We start from the raw sequence: 21,274 nt of genomic DNA on the forward strand, positions 1-21,274 counted from the left end.
TTAGATTTAGGTCAAACTGATGCTGGATTATTGATGTGTGTTGAATGACGAATCGAACGATATATGTTTCATTAATTTCTGTGCACATTGGATCTTGATGATGATGAACATGATGAACACGCATGAGTTTGTTAGGGTTTTGATTCCCATAACTGTTTTGATCTTCTTGCGCGCGGTATGCATGTGTTTCTATGTTAATGCTCATGTATTGGTCCACACAAGCACTCACGTGGCTGAATGATTGGCTCAGGATTATGCGCCATGCCACATCACTTAATGAAACGGTGTGTTTCATTAAGTGAGCGCCTCAATTTAAATCTCTACACGGTTCGAATTCGGACCAGAGCATTTCTCACTTTTGGCTTTTGCATTTTCTTCACTTATGCTTATCATGTTCATATGCCATTTCACATGATTTTTATTTTTTTCTCTTCATTAAAAAATTCATAACTCCTAAAATAATGATCCAATTCACATGAAATTTTTTGCACAATGTTTCTTGTAATGTCTACTATTTTATGATGATTTTTCCAGAATTTGTGCTAGGTTGGATTTTTAAATTGCCTAGGGTTTGTTCATGCTTATGTCTTCTTGCACCTTGCTTGCTATTTTGATTGTGAAATGATGATGGTTAATCCAATGAAGCTGAAAATTGACATGCATAAACTAGACACCTTGATGGTCATTTTGGTATATAGTTTGCATTTTTCTCATTTCTGGATGTTGAGATATGATGTGATTAATGAAGGTGTGACAATGTGTGTCACACCATTTCTTGTCCAACTTGCTGATTTTATTTACCATACCAAATAATTGCTAAATGATCTGAATTTTTGCATGATGCCACTTCTGGGTGTTAGGTTTGATCATGATTTTTTGCATAACTTTTGGATCCATTTCCAATTTGTTTGAGATTTTCTCTTCTGGCTTATCATGTTTGGACTTTGGATGAGTGATGAACTTCCATGATGTGTGAAATTCTTATGCATTATCATATGAGCTTGAAATTTTATACATGTATTCTAGACACATTGAAGTTCATTTTGGATTTGGTTTGGTTCATTTATCTTATGTCATTTCTGTTTTAGGATTGCCTTAAGTTGATGCACCATTTGTAGTCTTGTTTGAGCTTGTTTATGCTTACATTGACTTAGTGGATTTCTTTAACTTGCTTATGCTTATCCAAATGTCATGATTTTTGGTGTGTTGATCATTTGATGTGTCCTGTTTAGGCATGATTTTTCTTAGAATTTATTGAGCCATTTTTGATTTGATTTGCCTTGGTTCTTTCTGTTTACCTCATTGTGATTCGAACTTGCACACTTTGGCATGATTTGTTTATGAAATAAAATTGGTTGATGCTTTTGATATGAGACCACTTGGATATTGTTCTTGATTGATTAAACTTGATTCTTGTCAATTTTCATGTTCTGTTTTAAATTTTTCCCCCCTCTTTGACCTAGGCTTTGACCTAGTGGTTGGTTGCTCATGTTTGAAGCTTTGTTTCAGGTTGCACATACAAGTTACACAATTGATGATGCCTCATCTTGAGAGAATTTGATATTTGCTTTTGACTACTAATGTGTGTTTTGTAGGTTGAAGTTGATTCAATTGGGATTGACTTGTGGCTTATGCCTTTGCTTATTGGTTGACTGTTGATATTAACTGTTGGTTTGATTGTCTGTATAGTATACTGATTTGTTTGATGTTTCAACAGGTACCTTAGTTGCTATAGTTCCTTTGTGAACTTGCTTTTGCTTTGCTTGATAGCTTAAGCATTGAGGTATAACATCGCTTCTTCATGTAGTCTGGAAGACCTGGCCTGTTACTTGGCCAGGCACCTGTCTGAAGTCCTCCTTAAGAGGCAATGCTTGTGATTGTTTATCTTTGTCCCCAAGCAGGAAAAGTCCTTTTGATAAGGCAATTGGTAGATAAAAGAGATGTGTAGTCCATCTCCTACTATTCTGTGTGTCTTCCCTTTGCTCACATTACATGTTGTAGCATTGTGGATCTTAACCCAAGATCTATAGAGTCATTAACTTGTGGAGAGAGTTCCAACTTTCTGAACTCCCACACCTTCTAACCTATTGAAGCTCTCCCTGACCAGGGATAAGAGCATGAGGCACACCCCTCATATCCTTTCATCTGCTTCACCTTAACTCTCAATGTTAAGGTTAAGAGCACACTTACCCCATTCCAGTTGACTTTAAAGTCTAACCCTTGCTTAAGCCTAATTGCTTGTATATAGTGTGTGCTAACTGAATCATTGATTGCTTATTGGTTCGTCTGTACATGTTTGTTTGCATACCTTGGTGCATTTATCATCATTAATTGTTCATTATTACATGATCATCATTTCATATCTTTGTGACACATCTTTGTTTGTCCATTGAGGAACCAACTATAAGTCCATTCATTGGCCATTGTTCCTATGATTTGGAAGGGATTGAGTGTAAGACCATTTCATTGGCCACTCATGTCCTCTTTGCTTAGTGCTTTTGCTTGTTTGTGGTATGTGAGGATGCAATTGTAAGACCATGTTGTTGGCATTTGTATTCCTATGATCATCTTGTGGAGTTTAGAGTAAGACCATTTATTGGCATCTGACATCCATGTTGTGTTTCGTTTTAGGAGATTGGTATAAGTCCATTTATTGGCATTTGATATCCCTGTTTGTTTTAGGAGACTGGTGTAAATCCATTTATTGGTATCCGGTATCCGCCTTTGTTTGTGAGATTGGTATAAGTCCAGCCATTGGCATCCGGTATCATTTGTTTTGCTTATTTGTTATTTGCTCATTTGCCTATTCCTAAGGACACACTTAAATCATCTTCTATATGATCTCAAGAGGTGAACCTTTCTGAGAAGTTTTACACTCCATTATCCATACCCTCTTTGTCCTAAACCTTTTCACATTGTTGACTTTCAAAACTTGAAATAATTGTTGTGCAAGCATCTTCATGCCTTTTCAAATTAGAAACCTGGACCTTAAGTCCTTGATTTTTCAAACTTCACTTTTGATAATACTCCTTTCTGAATTGAATTTTAATCATACCTTGACCATATTTTGTAAATACTCATAATTGGTTAATTACACCCATTCAATTGTTTTGTGGCTTTGTCCATTATTGATATGTTTTCACACATTAGCCATAGGTTTCAATTACCATAGTGGTTGATGTAAATCTTACCTTATCCTTAGTTGAGTTGATTGTAAGTCTTCCATACTTATTATAGGGTTAACCCCTCACTAGTATGTTGAAGCCGTCCTCGCATGGTGGATTGTTGATTCAGGTTGAGTTTTCTCCCATTGGTAATGAAAAACCTTAGGGTTTGTGTTTTAAAATGAATTCACTAATTTTTGGAAATCTTTTAGCCGAACTACGGCGTTTTGATCCTTACCTTTCATGGAAGGTACGTAGGCAACGGGTTCATCCGTTCAAACACAAAAACAATAAAAATTGTACATTCTTTTCTCATCTTCCCAATCATGTTTGCACAATAATATTTTCATAACAAATAAACTTTTTATACAACAATTGTGAAAAGGGCTCCCTAGGAGTACCTAGGACGTTTTGGGTGCCTAACACCTTCCCATTGCGTAATTTACCCCTTACCCAGATTCTCTGATCTTTTCATTAGTTTTCTATGTGTAAAACTTCTTAGGCTTTTGTTCGCTTTTTAGCCATTCCTTAGGATAAATAAAAGTGCGGTGGCGACTCGATTCTTTGTATGCTTTGCTTTTGGTTTAATCAATAAATCATAAAGTGACGAATACACCGCTACATGTCCTAATCACCTTCTAATCAAAATTAAGCAAAGTTAATTTGGAATTAGCAAAAATAAGGTGTTTGGCCAAAAAATGAAAATTGCATGGTGCATGGAGTAAATGAACGTGAACAGTAACCAAAGCATGATCTAATTCACTTAAAATCATTTTTCAATCACAATGGCAATGGTAAAAAGTTCCCATGATGCACCAATTTTAAATTTTCAAAATTCCCTCCAAAATGGGCATGGAATAGCAAATGATCATATGATGGAAATTCATGCAATGTGGTGATTGTTTTGGAAAGTTTATGTCATGAGAAGAATTTGGCAAAAAGGAGCACTCAATTTGGAGTTATGAGTCAAAAGTTATGCCCTTTTGAAGTCCCATGCACACTTGATAATGATTGGATCATATCTCCTCAATCATTCATCATAAATTCATGATCTTAGACTTTTTGGAAATGGGAGAGATAGATCTTTAACTTTCATGTTGGACAAAAATTCATTTGAAGCTTCTTTGATGATGTACAATCAAGTTGAATTTGAACAAAAACCTTTCCATTTTTGGAAACTTTCAATTACAGGTCACTTTCCATTTTTGGAAAGTTTTGATCTGACCTCAAATTCTTCAAGATATGCATTTGACATGATGAATAAGCCTCTCTTGAACATGAATGAGATGTTGAAACTCATTTCTCCACCTCCTAGCCCTTAGTTCTTGCACAATTGACTTTTATGGTTGACAGATGACTTGAACATGCACAGATGATTTTGAGCCTCAACCACTTGATGAAATAGCTCCAAAGAAACCCTAGCTTGTACAAGCTCAATAAAATCAATATGATGATCTCCATATCAATAAAGACCTCATCTCCTTGAGAATCCCTGGTAGGGAGAATGCCATTGATTAGGGTTGACCAGAGGTCAAAACCCTAATCCTAAAGAACATGATCAGGCACAATGAACCCCTTTAGGATGATATAACCATGATGATGGTGATATATCCTTGCCAACAAGATAATACTCCACCTCCTTGAGGAACCAATAAAACCATAATTGAAGAGCAACCCCTCAGATGATTGATCATCAATTCATGAGACCCTCAAGCTTGAATCTCTTAACCTCTCTATCTTCTGAAAAAGACTTTGGAGGATGATCTTCTTTATTTCACATGATATGCAAAGATGTAATGCCTTATGTCCTACAAAATGAAATGCAATATGCTAAGCTAGTTCCAAGAGAGGAGGGCAAATTTTGAGGTGTTACATGAAATAGAAACACAAATTGATCATGAGAGGAATTTTATTTGATCAATACCATCCATTCATTTTAGGAGATGAAATGTACATTTCATCAATCCCCTAAATCCAATGGTTTTTATCAAACAAAAGTCAAATCAATCATGACCAAGGCACAAACAGAAAGTCAAACATCACAAGACCATAAAAATGGCTCAACATAATTTTTAAACATTTAATCAATTAAAAATCACATTAAAAATGAATTAAAATGCATTTTAATTTGGACAAAACAACAAATCCCTTCAAAACACCAAATAAATGACAAGGGGATTTATCCTAGGTCAAACAAGGTCAAAGGATCTTAGACAAAAAATTTCATGATTTTCGAAAAGTCATAAGTATTTTAAAACAATTAAAAATATACACAAAAACATTTAATTCATGAAAAATACCAAAATTAATCCAAAAATAATTTTAATTCAAAATATGTAAGAAAAATATTTAAAGATTTTTGGTGAAAGTCCAATATTTTTTGGATTAAAAATGGATTTATTATGAATTAAACAAAATAAAAGAATTAAATAGAAAATCAGAAAATACAAAAAAACAAGGGTCATCAGATCTCCCTCATTAATTGAGGTGGCAGATTTGATGATCAATCGTGTGTTATCCATGACGCGCTTTAGTCAACACGCCACACACATGGTAATCTGAATCAAAGGTTGTGATTAAAACGTTTGAAACAAATCAGAAGGTTAGGAAAGTGCCAACGCACCACCGGACCCTAGCTCCGGTCTTCTTCTCTGGTGGACCTCACCGGACTGGTCCACCACCAACCTTCACTAAAATAAAAAGTGTGGACATGATTTTAAAGTAAAAATGCTTATGATCTCGAATCTGGCCTCCATTTTATCCAATTCCAAGTATATTGAAAGATACATGGATTTGAAATTTGAGGTTCATGATCTGAGTTGCTTCGATTTGACCTTGAAGCAACTCAGTCTTGTTGACTACATTGGTAGGACTTCATCCAACCAAAAATCAAAGAGAATAGTGAAGAATTAAGAGAGAATCGAATGCTCAAAGTTTCTGAAAAATCGCCTTCGGGTAGCTTGAATTTGGCTTGGTCTTGCTTCTAATTTACCCTGGCTTGACTCTAGAAGCTTACAGGAAGTGAAATGGATCAAATAGGGGCTTGGATTCTTGGAATTTCAATCTCAAAATAGAAGGAGAATTGAAACTCGATTTCAAGTGAAATCTTCAAGTTTATCCTTTAATGGAGGGTATGGAGGCAATGGTTCAAAGCTTGGGCAAGTAGGGATCCTCCTTCTGATCATAATGGTCATGTATATATAGCCTAGCAAGTTGCTTTTCACACACTTTAAAATTTTTCCAATTTTAGCAACTTTGGCACATGGATGCATGGGCAATGATTTGGGCTCAAATCATGATGTGATCTTGTTCTAATTTGTGCACAATGGATCCTGCAGCATTAACATGTAAGCATGCAAAAGGAAATGGACAATTGAATTCAAATATTGCCAAAACAAACCTATGAAAGGAACCATGCCCAAGTCTCTCAAATCTTGTCCAAATGAAATGATCTTGGACTTTTCAGAAAGGTGACATCAAGGTGAACAACTTTGATGTTTAACACTTTTTCATTTGAACCTTGGATCGTGATGAATTTTGAGGTGGAAGTTAGAGAAATTAAACATAATTGAAATTTTTCTAAGTACCAAGTCAAATGACCATTTCTTCCACCTTGAATAACTTTTCCTATGAGCTTAAAATGGAAAAGGTTTCTTCACCAAAGTTGTAGCTCTTTCATCCCTATTCAATTTTGTCACAAATTTGTTCTCATTTGTATTTGGCATGATGAAGTTATGCATTTTAGAATTTGAGGAAAATTGCTTATTCAATGGTAATGGCCCAAAATGACCTATAATGTTTCCTCTTGGAACATGCCCTTGCAAGTTGAATTTGAAGTTCCACAAAGAATCAAAGTTGGAGAGGACAACTTGAAATTGAACATGAAACTTGGATGGACTTCATATCATAAAAATTGAGCAAGTTATGTTCCTTAGAAGTTGACCTTCTAACTAGGGCACAAACAAAATAACCTATAATCTTTCGCCATAAAAAAATGACTTTCCAAACAAAAGTAGCTCTTGATGTTAACATTAAAGTTTTTTGAAATGTCATAAGGATTAAATTTTTTCTTTGAATCATTTTCATATGACAAACATTGTAGGAGATAGGATCTAGGGAACCCCAATTTTGACCAGTTGACTTTCTCTAGTCGACCTCTTTGAACCAACTTGAAAACTTGAAGTTATCTTGATATTTGGGACTCATGGAGGATCATATATGTATAATATGATGTATAATAAAGTATCCATTGAAATATTTGACCAATAGTTAAATAAACTTGATGAGGAAGTCACACAAGATACCTAGATGAATTATGGCTTCCAAGACAAACAAGCTTCAAACTCTTGATGAATTCTTGATCAAAATGATAAATGAAGAACATTGGGATCCATATATGATGTTTAGAACCCATTGTGAACCATCTCTTGATTGATATCCTTGCACTAGGGATCTCAAACCCTAGTTGTGAGCTTGACAGGGCATAGGTGGAAGCACACACTACCTACAAAAGAAATAAAGCTATACATTGATATATTTTTGGTATTTTGGTTAGTAAACAAAATAAAATAAGGTATGATACAATCAAAATGTGCTTGGTGATCTCTCTCAATGCAAACCCAATGAATGAGGGGTTAGGAGGATGCCAATGTCTGATCCTAAAGCCAATGTCAATGATGAGATAGCATGAGGGATCTTATGGTCAAAATTGGGGTCTTACACATCTTGCAACTCATCATTCGTCCCACATTATTTTATGGTTAAAATCTCTTCAATGTTTCAAGTTCTTTATTCAACACTTCCTTTTCTACTAATTCATTCTTGAAAGCATAAAATTTGATGCTTGAAAATTGAACAAATATGGAAGAATGTTGAACAAAAACTAAAAGTATTTGAGAGATTTTAACAATAAAATAACGTGAGATGAATGATGTGTTGAATAATGCTAGAAAATCATTAATCAGTGTAACATAAATCTCATATATAATACAATTTTGCATATGATTATTTTCAAAATCAATTTACTAGGTTATATGTTAAAAGATGGGTTATTGAAACAAACATTTGATATTAGATATAATAAACTCAACTAGACAGAACAAGATGAGATCTGCACAAAGAATCACAAAAAAGATGATCTCAATATCAATATCAACAACAAAAGCATCAAACACAATATCAAGAACAACAATGTCAATAAACAACAACAATATCAATAACAACAACGTCAATAGACAACCTCTAGGATTTAGGGTCTCAAAAACAAGAACAAGAACATCGACAAAAACAACATAAATAACAACAATATAAACAACAACAAAAACTCTAGGGTTTGGGTTCTCAACACCACCACCACAACAACAATAACAACAATAGCAACAATAATATGACGATAATATTAGTAGTGATGTTTGACGTACCATATCTATGAAGAAGAAGTAAAAGAAAATGATTTGGATCTCTGAAAAAAAACAAGAACACAAAACACATAACATCTTCGTATTGAAGATGGTATGTGTTTATGGCTCTCGTTATTTAGGGCTATTTGTTAGGGTTCTGTTTGTGTTGTTTAGACAAATGAAACTAAATGCTACAAGTTAAATATATATATATATATATATATATATATATATATATATATATATATATATATATATATATATATATATATATATATATATATATATATATATATATATATATATATATATATAGAAATTATATCTTAATTTACGTGAAATGAGATCGTTGTTTATTTGTAATAGTATAATCACAAAAATTCAATATCTCACATACATAAATGACTTATACCTTCTTCAAAACAATTTATTCTTTTATATTTTCCTACTATTTTTGTTAATAAATCCACAACACAAGAATATTATCAAGTCACAACAAGACCTGACGAATGAATTAGGCAATTATCTTATTAATGATTTGATATCTTGTCCCTTTCAACATGGCCAACCTTATTTAACCTTTATCATCCATAGGGTCAACTCTTCATATATATAAAAAAAAACAAATAAACGTGCCCTTAACATATAGTATAGTGGTTAAGAAATAGGTTGTAGTGTTGTAATTGTCATGAAGAAATAATCAACACAAGTAAATATCATTGCATAGTGCAATGCAAGTAGATCCAATTCGAACTCCATGTTGGTAGGATAGAGATATTGGTGTTATGCCAAATTAATAAAAGAAACAATATGGGTCATTGTGTCTATAAGGAGCATATCAAAGAATGGGCTTAAATTAAAATGAAAAATATGTAACAAAAAATGTCCATATGAGGAATAGGTGGCACGTGTAGTAAGTGTGGACTGTCTTATTTGTCTTGTGTTGTTAAACATAATTACTAAACACATTGAATCATAAATCCAACTAAGGGATTTGAGTTTTTTTTGTTGTTGTTATGAATTGAGATGCACAAGAATCCTAATTTGGATTTTGTCGGTCACACACAGCTTCTCTGTAAATTGTCCATAAAGGGGGCCCTGGCTACATTATGTATCTTGTTCTACTTTTTTGCTTTTTCTTCTTTGTACTTAGGTGAGATGTTTTTGGTAATCTAGACAATTTGGTTTAGACTATGGCTGGTCTAATGTAGTAGGAAGTTTTTTCTTTATGGCACATGTAATAAAAAGTCTAGATAAGTTTAGGTGATCCATGTTTGATATATATTGGTTGCAATTTCTCTCAACCACATGTTTCTATTTGAGTGAAGTTTAAAGTAAGAGTCCTAGTGGCTTCATGAATGGACTTATTACCTTGATTTAGACTAACATTATAAGTTAAATTATAATTTGCAATGGTCTTCTATGTCAATGAGTTGAGACTAATTTAATCTTACAAAACCCAGATGTAGCTCTCTATTCATTCTTTTTCTAAATCTATGTCTTAATAACGTGGGATCTTGAATTTTTTAAATACACTTTCGCACGCAGCACTATTAACTTTGATGCGTGAATATGATCGATGAATGATATCTTATCAATAGATTATAAGAATAAGTGGTTTGGATTTAAGTAAACTCTATAAAACCAACTTATGAGGTGAGGATTATCATCATTTATCAACATGTATTCATCTCATATATTATCTTATAATAGAAATCTAATAGTAGATTAGATTACCTACCCGATATTAAATCTAACTAATATTATAGTCATTAGCAAGTCCCTATACAATTGGCTCGTATATATAAGTCCAATTATATACTCTAAAAGATAAAAAGTTAAACATTCTTAGTTGAACACTAATTTAGATGAATAACAAAACGACTAGCATAAGTTTCAATTCCATTAGGTAGGTGATAGGACTTTTCAATATGTAGATAAGTTTGGCATGGTGAAATTATTCAATATTTGAAAGCGAATAATTTAAATAATTGTAAAATGTACTACTACTATCATCTATGCAATATGCTAATTAATGAATTTGGATATAATCACATTAATCATTAATTAAGAATGGAGTGGTTTCACAAGTTAATCATGTCATATGTACGCACTAATTTCATGGATGAATGCACTTTGGACATAATGACTACAAAATTACATATGCATGCATTTGTTTTGGACCCTTTTAAATTAAAACTTGATCTTCCGTACATTAGTCTTAATTATTAAACCTAGTGGATACATTCTATGTCTATAATCATCTTTGTTTAGTTAATGTTTAGTCAAACTTATCACCCAACTTTGACAAGAACTAATCAATTAATCTTTCTCAACCTTATACCTATGTCTTTTACCATTATATGAAATGTTACTTCAGATTATAGTTGTTAATGATAGAGATATACTACTACTAAAGTAGTTTTGACAATTCATACAAAAAATTGAAATCTTTCATTAGGTGCCAAGATAATCAGCCAAACATTTCCTAACACAAACAAATGAAAGGTTTAATTCTAACTCAATCACTGTGGTAACTCCTTCCAAAAAATTTCCCATCTGTTGTGGATAGAATTTACAATATAGTTTCATCAAAAGCACTTTTGAAAGGGATTGAAAGATGTATTAGAGGGAGAATTTGAGCAACTTGATTTTCTTCCATTAAGAATCTTGCATTTGCGCAATCGACAACTTAATAATTATATTTTTCATCTAGTTTAGTGACTAATATATCACATATTAAAGATGAATAAGCGAGATGTCGTAGATTCGAACTCGCACCTATACATTCAAATATTCTTGTATATTTATCAACTGAATTGATTTAACAAGACTAATAAAGACATATTTTAATATAAAATCATCGGATTAAAATCAGAGTTGTCCCAAATTTTTGGAGATCTATGTAAGTTAGTCATAGTTTAACTATGACAAAAATAATAGAGTCAGTCCCGTTAAACCAGCTCAGTTGATAGTTGTACAGGACATCAAATACAAGAACGCAGATCGAACTCGGAACATTTCATTTATTTATTTTAAAAGATTGAATTTCAATCATTAGATTAGTTGACCACAATAATAATAGAGTCTCTATTTTATTACAAATTATCATGAAAAACAAGATCCTACTTAAATTTGAAACTCTATATGGTAATCCGACTTACACGCCTGCCATCAAAATCAGGAAATGAAGAGTACTATAACTAATTTAATTAGTGAGCAAATCTCTTTTGTGTAGACTTAGGCTAGGCTTTATGGTATGGAGAGCATGGACCATGTGAATGGCTTGATTGTAAAGAACACATATGTTAGAGAGTGAGATATTGAAATAACAAACATCAGATCATAGCATGTGAGCATGTTTCAAATTAGTGTCCCAAAATTAAGGCTATTCATACTGCAAACACATGTAATGATAACCTAGAGTCAATACAACCACATGATTTTTCAAAATACAAGTTTCAACTCAACCATAAAATCATAGTAAGGTTAGGGACATGTTACAAAGTTGTTCATAGGTCTCCACTATACATCCATTGTACTTTAATGTATACAAATTATATGATCCCTTTGTCAGTTCTCTCAATGGTGGGATCCATTGTCCCCTTCAAACAGACATGATATGGTTTTAGGCTTTGGATAGTTTCTAGTTTCTATTACTTTCTTTTTAGCTTCTACCTGCAGTTTCTGAACTATATAGAGAATATATAAAATATTTTACTATATTACTATTATTTCTCTATGTTAAATTTTTATATTTTATTTGCATACATGACCAAAGTCCAAATACTATATCTTACCTTTTCACATCTGTACATATGGTTGAATTGGACCACTTTGAGACCTAATATTTTTTATAAAGTTTTTCGGTGTGGTCCAAATTAAAATATGACATTTTATTGGGGTAGATATAGATTATATATTTTTTAATATTTTTTATCTACTCATACAAATGTGGTGCTAGTTTATAGCTACCTACCTATCTTTCTCTTTTATCCATTCACACAAATTGATTGTTTATTTTTAAATTATTTTAGTTTTGATTTCTCTTAGATTTTTGGACTAAATAAAACAGTAACATACATTATTGTTATATCTTATGTAGAAGGAACATATTAAAGTATAAATTAAATGTTATGTTTGGATGACAACGGAATAAATTGAAAAATACTTCAGACAATGGTCGTTTTTAGTATAAAGGTCAAATATATGATTTGAATCGCTTTTATAATTTTTAGGAAGAAAATTGTGTTTTTTGTATTGTAGATCTTATTGATCCCATTCACGATGATAATGAATTAATTTTACAAGTTCATAAAACTAGATCTCATTAGCGATCCATGTATATATATTTTGACACTTCAATTTATTTCAAAAGAATATCGAAAGTTGAAATTGAAAGACGTGTATATTACCAACATAGTAAAGAGTTTCCTATATCCTAATAAAGTATCATGCTTAGATAATGCTTGACGCACACAATAGGCAAATGGATGTTAAGTTAATATTTGATTGACTCTATTGCTAGTAGGAGATTGTTCGAGTAAGTCCTAATAGCCAATCATTATTGGTTTTATATATTTTTGTATCATGACATTGATATATATTGTGTGTTAATATATATACGTATTAGGCATTGTATTTATTTTGTTACTTGTATATGACATAATAGAATCCTTAGAATAATTAGTATATTTAATGATACATTAAGTCTGACATGAAACTACTATGGACCCTAGATATGGAGTCGAGTACTTTATTGTCAATCAAACATTGTTCGTGACAGGATGATCATAAAGATGATTCATGGATACTTTACAAATCATGTTGAGGGACATGAGTGACCTAGATGGGATTTTCCCATCTTACATATACGAAAGTAATATCTGTGGGCCCCTGGATAAAGTATGACTGTAAAATGCATGATCGTACTCAAATAAGTTGATATGAGATATTTGACTTATTTGTTGTTATCAAGTATACTCAATGACAAAGGAATAAAATATTGGACTATACAAGGGTGACACATTATATGTCTTGTGTTCAATATAGATATAAGGGCAAAAGGGTAATTGTACATATGATCATTATCATAGAAATATTTTGTCAGATCACACGACATTCTCGTCACTTGGATAGCAGTGGTATGTTGCTAGATACCGCTCAATGTATATAATATTAAATATGTAATTTAATATTATTGTCAATGTTACGAGAACCTATAGGGTCACACACATAGAATATTGATAGTGGATTTGACGATTATATTAAATAAGATTTAATTTAATTATGTGTTAATAGTATTTAAATTGTTTAGTACATTAGCACATATATAATTTATTTGATTTAATTAAATAAATGAGAATTGACTGTTGATTAAATTAAATATGATTTAATTTAATTAATATTTTATTTTATTTTATTAAAAAAATTAATTAAATATAAATAATATCTATTTAATTAAAATAGTTTTAATTAAATAAGATTGGACTTATTTTAGAAATTACCAAAATAAGAGCATTAGGGTTTTAGTAGCTCTCTATAAATAGATGAGTTATTTCCCCTGCTAATCCTAATTGTCAATTTTCTCATAATAAGAGACGGCTAGCACTGTGTTCCATTTTGTACTCGTGTGATCAAAGATAAACCACGCTTCAAGAGGTCATTCAGAATCCTTATGTTGTATTTCATTTGTGATTAATGGTTTAATCAAGATCCATTCATCGGGATTGTTCCGCTAAGAGGTTAAATTTTTTTTAAAAATCCTCTTAAATCTCATTTGCTTATACATTATTTTACTTTAATTCATATATTAATACATATTTATATTTTTGTTATCTCTATTTATTTTGTATTTAAAGGTAATAATATCTTATTCTAATATAATGAATATATTATTTACAAACAATCAATTTTAATGAATGTATTTAAAGGTCTCTCTCTCTCTCTCTCTCTCTCTCTCTCTCTCTCTCTCTCTCTCTCTCTCTCTCTCTCTCTCTCTCTCTCTCTCTCTCTTCTCTCTCTCTCTCTCTCTCTCTCTCTCTCTCTCTCTCTCTCTCTCTCTCTCTCTCTCTCTCTCTCTCTCTCTCTCTCTCTCTCTCTCTCTCTCTCTCTCTCTCTCTCCCCCCCCCCTTAATCCTTTAACCTCCACATTCTTGTATCTTTATTTTATTCTCAAAATAGTTTTTTTTTGGAAGAAGGTGGTACTTTGACAATTTTATTTTGAAACTTTAGTATGAAGTTTGAATATTTTTTTTCTTGTATCATTCTTGCAGGTTAACGATAATAGTAATGTCGAGTCACTTTGAACTTTTAGATAAGTTAAAATCACCTGACACCAACGAGATTTTAGACTTTTTTTTCCAAATATCTTGATCAAATTTCGACACATGTCGTGGGTGCAGTTGAAAAGACCAATTTTGATTGTTTTCTTGATGATTGCTTGACCCATCTTTTAATCTTTTGATTGAACCTCGCACATCAAAGTATATTAAAGATGCTTTATATGACTTACTGAAGGTCTTGGAGCTTATTTTGATGTCTCATGGGCTTGAAAAATCATAATTTGAACATAAAGTTATTTTCTTGAAGTGTTTAGAGGCTCGTGAACATTTATATGATTTGGAAAAGCAATGCCATCTTCTATTAGAAAATTTGGAAATAAATAATGGAAAGGATATTGATTCGCACTGCGTGCTCGAGATATATACAAGGATTTTCAAGGTCCTCGAAAAAACAACCCCAGGGAAGATGAACATTACAATAAGTTTCTTAATCTAATGAAGAAATCAAAAGCATGATAGGGGTATTTAGGAAGTTCTTACGATACGATAGGCGAGGGGCGCCCTCGACTAGGAAGGCACTGACACGGCGAAAGGCGCGCTTCAAATGAAGAACGAGTTTAAAAACATTTCATCCTTAGAAAATCCCTCGTGCTTGAGGGGCTATGTAGTGTTATATTTATGAAAGTCATAAATAAAGGTGCCCTCAACCAGGAGTCATGTCACTCAGGCGATGACCCGCAGATTCGCCCAAAAGTGTGATTGACGTGTGAGTCAAGAAGAAGGAGTCTCCACTAACTCCTAAAATATAAGTGGTCCATAACTTTCACTTAGAGGAAGGAAGCAGATGACGCCACTCAGGGTGACTCAAACCCTAGGCTATATAGGCCTCATTAAATACATTTCCTCTCAAAAAGAGAGACAAACATTCAGTCATACACATTCTCTACATCCTAAATAGCACAAGTCTCACTTCAGTTTTAACACACGACGACCTATAACTATGCACTTTCTACCAAGTATCATCGGTCATCATCAAAGCCTCTCACCTCACATGAGTAGATCTCCTAAAACACCTTAAAACACCATTTTACAAGGCTTCTCGCCATTATGGGAAAGCCCTAACCACCATATTATGTTATAAACCTATTGAGGTCTTTGAGTCTCCCTGCTCTTCTAGGAGGAACATGCACATCTGTACTTTCTTACCATTACAATTTTCAATCATCATAATTCCCATTTATTCCTTTCTAGGAATACACAATCAAAACATCATAAGATGCACAATAAGTAGGTATGCTCTCATTATTTCTTGTATCTCAAAATTCATATCTCTTAGCATAATTTCTTGTTTGAGTTCTCTTGTCGTAAGTATCATCATGGCCTTCTCAATGCAAAAACCCAGAGAAGCACCAAGAAGAGATGTTTCACTATTGGGCTAATAAAAAGAAAACAAGCTATGATGATCTTAGGGAAGAAGGTGATTCAACCTTGGTACATATAGTCAATCCTCTTAAAAATTCAAACTATATCATCAAACCTATCAATCCTCTCTGAAAGATTTCTTCACAAAAATACCAGATGGATCCTTCCCAAATATTGTAAGAGAATTTTACTTAAACCTAAGACTTGTAGGAACCTCACTAAGAACATTGGTAAGAGGAGTAGAAATAGATATCCACAAGGATAACTTTGGAAGACTCTTTGATCTTCCTTTTGCAGGAAAATTCTACACCCATGATAGACCCCTAAGATTTATAAACTTCAAACACTATACAACCCTAAATAACCTTGTTATTAAACCCATGGAGAAAAGAAAAGTCCCTTTCAAATCCATCCACTTAAAAGCAAAGGTTATGATCCTTCACTATCTTCTAACTAGGATTATCTTTCCAAGTAATTATAAACCATAGCTATATCATTAGAGAAGATGTTGTACTCATATGGTTATTAACTTAAGATATTCCAACAAATTGGGTAGAAGAAATCTTTAACCACATGATTCGCTCTAAAGAGAACTGATCAACAAAACTCCCTTATGGTTCAATGATCACCAAGCTCTTAACAACATTCAACCATAGGATCAATCAACAATACTCCCTTATGAAGCTAAATATGTGAGTGCAACTTTCTTTTAGATATATTTTGTATGATGTCAAAAATAGGATACTTTAGCGTTTATGTATATTGGACGGTATCCTCTGAGTCTAAATGTGCATCTTATAATTAAGAAGCATAAAAACATTTTGAAATGAGTTTGAAAAGGTTCCATGCATCAAAAATAAATTTTTATGGGCAAGGCAATCTATGTGTCGACAAATTCATGCTTTAGATTGACGCATAGAAGAAATATTTTCCTATGTGTCGACAAATCTGATTTTTAGGTTGGCTCATATACTCCATTTTTAAAGCCTATAACCTATGTTTCATGTGCCTATTGCTTGTGTCGACTCATGACCTATACAGGTTGACTCATGACCTATACAGGTCGACACATGACTTACATAGGTTGATACATGCAATGTATTTTTCCAAAAATTCATAACTTTTTCAAATTTATTCCTTTTGCCTCAAAACATACATGCATGCATATAAATACTTCATACATGCATCATTTATAGTAAGGTTCTAGAGTAAACCTACACGAAACCGGGATTTCAAAGAGTTCTCGTCATCTTCAACCTCATTTTATGCATACACACAAACAAACTACACATAATCATTCTTTGCTTGAGTGCCATCTAGAATTAGGGTTGATAACATCCAATTTAGGTTGTTGAATTATAAGATGGGTTGATATCTTTGAGGGTTTCAAATAAGAAAACCTGACTGAGGTTTTTCTTCAAGATTAATTTGGGATTTGAAGGTTTTGGACAAGATTACGCAATTTGGATCTGATCGAGTGAAGGCTTTGAAGAGAAGGTTCTTGCAAAGGAGTAGCGTGGGACGATGAATCATATTGGTAAATCTTGGGTTACAACAATTCACAATTTGGATTCGATTGAGTGAAAGCTTTGAAGAACAAGGGGTTTCTTGCAAAGAAGTAGCGTGATACGGTAGATCAAATTGGTATTGTTGGGTTACTTGATCAAGGGAAGAGAAAGTGTCATAATCAACATCAAACATAGGATTTGTAGGGTTGGATTGCTACATTTCTCTTGTATAAATACTTCTTCAAAGTAAGGTTAATTTCATTATCTCAATTCGAGTTAGAATTGAGAGCATACGTAGCCATACTACTAAACAAATCCTTATACTCTCTCTCTCTCTCTCTCTCTCTCTCTCTCTCTCTCTCTCTCTCTCTCTCTCTCTTTCTCTGTGTGTGTGTGTGTGTGTGTGTGTGTGTGTGTCTATATATAATATATATATATATATATATATATATATATATATATATATATATATATATATATCTTTTATTTTTTAATTTCAAATTATTGAATTCATCAATTGTGCGATCATTACATTTGGTTAATTCATTTGATTAACCTTTTAAAAGAGGTTTTGCTGAGTTTATCAAAATCCTTTAGATTGTGATTGGATTTTAAGATCAACAAAACCATACAAATTTCTAAACTAAATTTATTGCACACAAGGTGTTCGATAATTTTTCTCAATAGTATTTTTGTGTGATTTATCATTAGGAATAGACCATGCTTGTAGCATAACATTCAATTGGTAGTCTTTGATCAATTTGTGTTCATTATCATACCTTGATTGAAAATACGCATATTTGAGATTTTTGATAGAGGTTCAGTTAGACAATTTGATCTGGGTTACTTCCGCTCGCCATCTAGATCGAAGCATATCGTCTAACAAAAGACTCAATCAACAATAGGATCACCTAAACTGTTCCTAGAGAAATAAAAGTTCTTGTTAAACATGGAGAAATACAAGATGACCCAACAATCAAGGAGGAACAAGAATATCCATAAGATGTAGAAGACACCAAGATCTACAAAGTGTTGAAAATGTGTCCGAATTTTGCCAAGGACATAGATTTGACCCAAAAAATCGCCACAAGGGATGGTGATGCTTATGGAAATGAATGATCTCATCTATGTGTTTTAGAATAATCAATATTTTTTTTATTTCCTATTCTCCGTACTATTTCAATTCCACAATTTACCTTTTATACTTTAAATTCCTAGCAATTTCAATAAATAAAAAGTGTGATGTTTTTCTTTTCCTAAATGTTTAATTGCCAACATGTTTGCATATTTAAATTATCGCAATACATTTTTACCCACCTTTTTGATTTAGAGAAAGGGAGAGAAGTATACTCTAAAGATGAGTAGAGTATACTCCCACTTAATTTAGGGGATGCTTTATTACTCCAAACAAATATATGTTATTTCTTTTACCACCTCCCTGAGAGATGCATTGTCATCATCAAAAGGGGGAGAATATGGAATCATGTTTTGTAGGTTATTATTCAAGGAAGCTCTCTTAAATATGGACGTGCTTTCGATGATGACAAATAGTCCTTAATGATAATAACTAAATCCAAGCGTAAAGTGGTGAAAGATGCTAGCCGATCAATAGGGTTTGATAAACTTGACTCTCTGATGATGGAACCTAAATGGAGTATAGCTCAAGCATCATCTCAAATTAAAGCTCAAGCAAGTGTCTACAAGATTGGAAGTATCTGAAAAGTTTTGAAGTATGTGAAAGTTTGCCCTGATATGTCTAAGTGAATATACATTGTAAAAGTATAAGGATATTTGCGTAAAGTATATGGCTAATAAAATACACACATAAACAAGTTTTCAAACTTACTTTTATCAAAAAAATACTTCAAAAAATTCCTTGAAGTTGTGCCAGCTGAGTTGGGAGCTATTAGAAATGCTCTGGGCAGATTTATGCTCTTGCCCTTCAATTGGCACTTCACCCAATCGATTGAGTTAGTCCAAAAGTGCACCATAAGCGATTAGGACATAATCTTAATCATAGGAAACGACTATATATATTTTCATGCCTTTTAAAACTTATTATTCGATTGTTTTTAGGCCAACCAATCAATTGTAGCATTATACCAATCAAATGGCTCATCAATTTTGGCCACAAAAAATTTCCTTTTCTGTGTCGACCTCTAGACTACAAATAGAGGTCTCTTCCCACGTATTTTCACATCTAGAAAGGTGAGATTTCATTCCTCACTCTTCACTCACTTTCTAAAATATTTTCTTTACTTTCTTTCACTAAAATTTAGTCGTGGCACTTTCGAGTAAGCCATTTTGCAAGTGAGGCAGTTGTAATTCTTGAAGGATAGATTTATAAGTTCACCAAGGAAACTTTGTTTTTATCTTGGTTGAAAAAATCATCCATTTAGGTATTATTTATTTGGGTTCAATGCTAAACATGTTAAAATCTTGGTTTTAGGAATTTAGTTTCTAAGTCACCTGGTTTGGTTTGAAGGTTCAAGATCGGTCTGATGTTAAAATATTACAGGTTCGTAGTTAGCCCGATTTAAAGCCAAGGTTAGGTTCAAGCTCAACTCGGTATTAAAAGGTTACTAAGGTTGGATATCATCCCGATATAGAATCTCCTAGGTTTGTGAGCTTAGCCCAGTGTTAAGAGCTTAGCCCGATATAGAAAGCCCAATATTTCTTACTTTCATCCATTTGGCTATATTTGTTTTATGCTCAATACTAAAGACAACTTAAACAAGTTTGAGTCTAAAGCTCAAAAGTGTATCATGTTAGGATACTCTGAAAGCTCAAAAGGCTATAGAGTATATAACGCTAAAACCAAAATTATTGAGGAATTAATTCATGTTAATTTTAATGTTAAGCTTGACTCTGACAAGTCAAATCAAGCTGAAAAGTTTGCAGATTTGGAAATTATATATTCAAACTCTAAAGACAAGGAATATGAGGATAAAGACTCTAGAAGTGTTCAACATGAAACTGAATAAACAACACCAGAAGTTACTAACACACAAGTACCTCAGAGAAAGTACAAGCAAAGATCCTTTCATCCTTAAGAACTGATTCTAGACACATAATGGATATAGGGAATTCCAGAAAAACTAAATCAGTTCACCATAAATTGTGTGGGGTATCTAGTGCCCATACCCAAAGGAAAACATGTCATTGGAACTAAGTGGGTTTTTAGAAAAAAATTAAATGAGCAAGGAGATGTGGTAATAATAAAATCCAGACTGGTTGCACAAGGTTATAATCAATAAGAAAGGATTAAATATACTAAAACTTTTGCACAACGGGCAAGGTTAGAATCCATTCATCTTATAATATCCTTTGCAGTAAACTATGATATTGTTTTTATAACAAATGGATGTTAAAAATGCATTTCTAAATGGATACGTAATAGAAAAGGTATATGTTCATCAACCTCCTGGGTTTGAAAGACATAAAAATCCTGATTTTGTTTAGAAACTTAAGAAATCATTGTATGGTCTGAAACAAGC

This window comes from Lathyrus oleraceus, chromosome 5 (genome assembly GCF_024323335.1).
Source record: "Lathyrus oleraceus cultivar Zhongwan6 chromosome 5, CAAS_Psat_ZW6_1.0, whole genome shotgun sequence".
Taxonomy (NCBI): domain Eukaryota; kingdom Viridiplantae; phylum Streptophyta; class Magnoliopsida; order Fabales; family Fabaceae; genus Lathyrus; species Lathyrus oleraceus.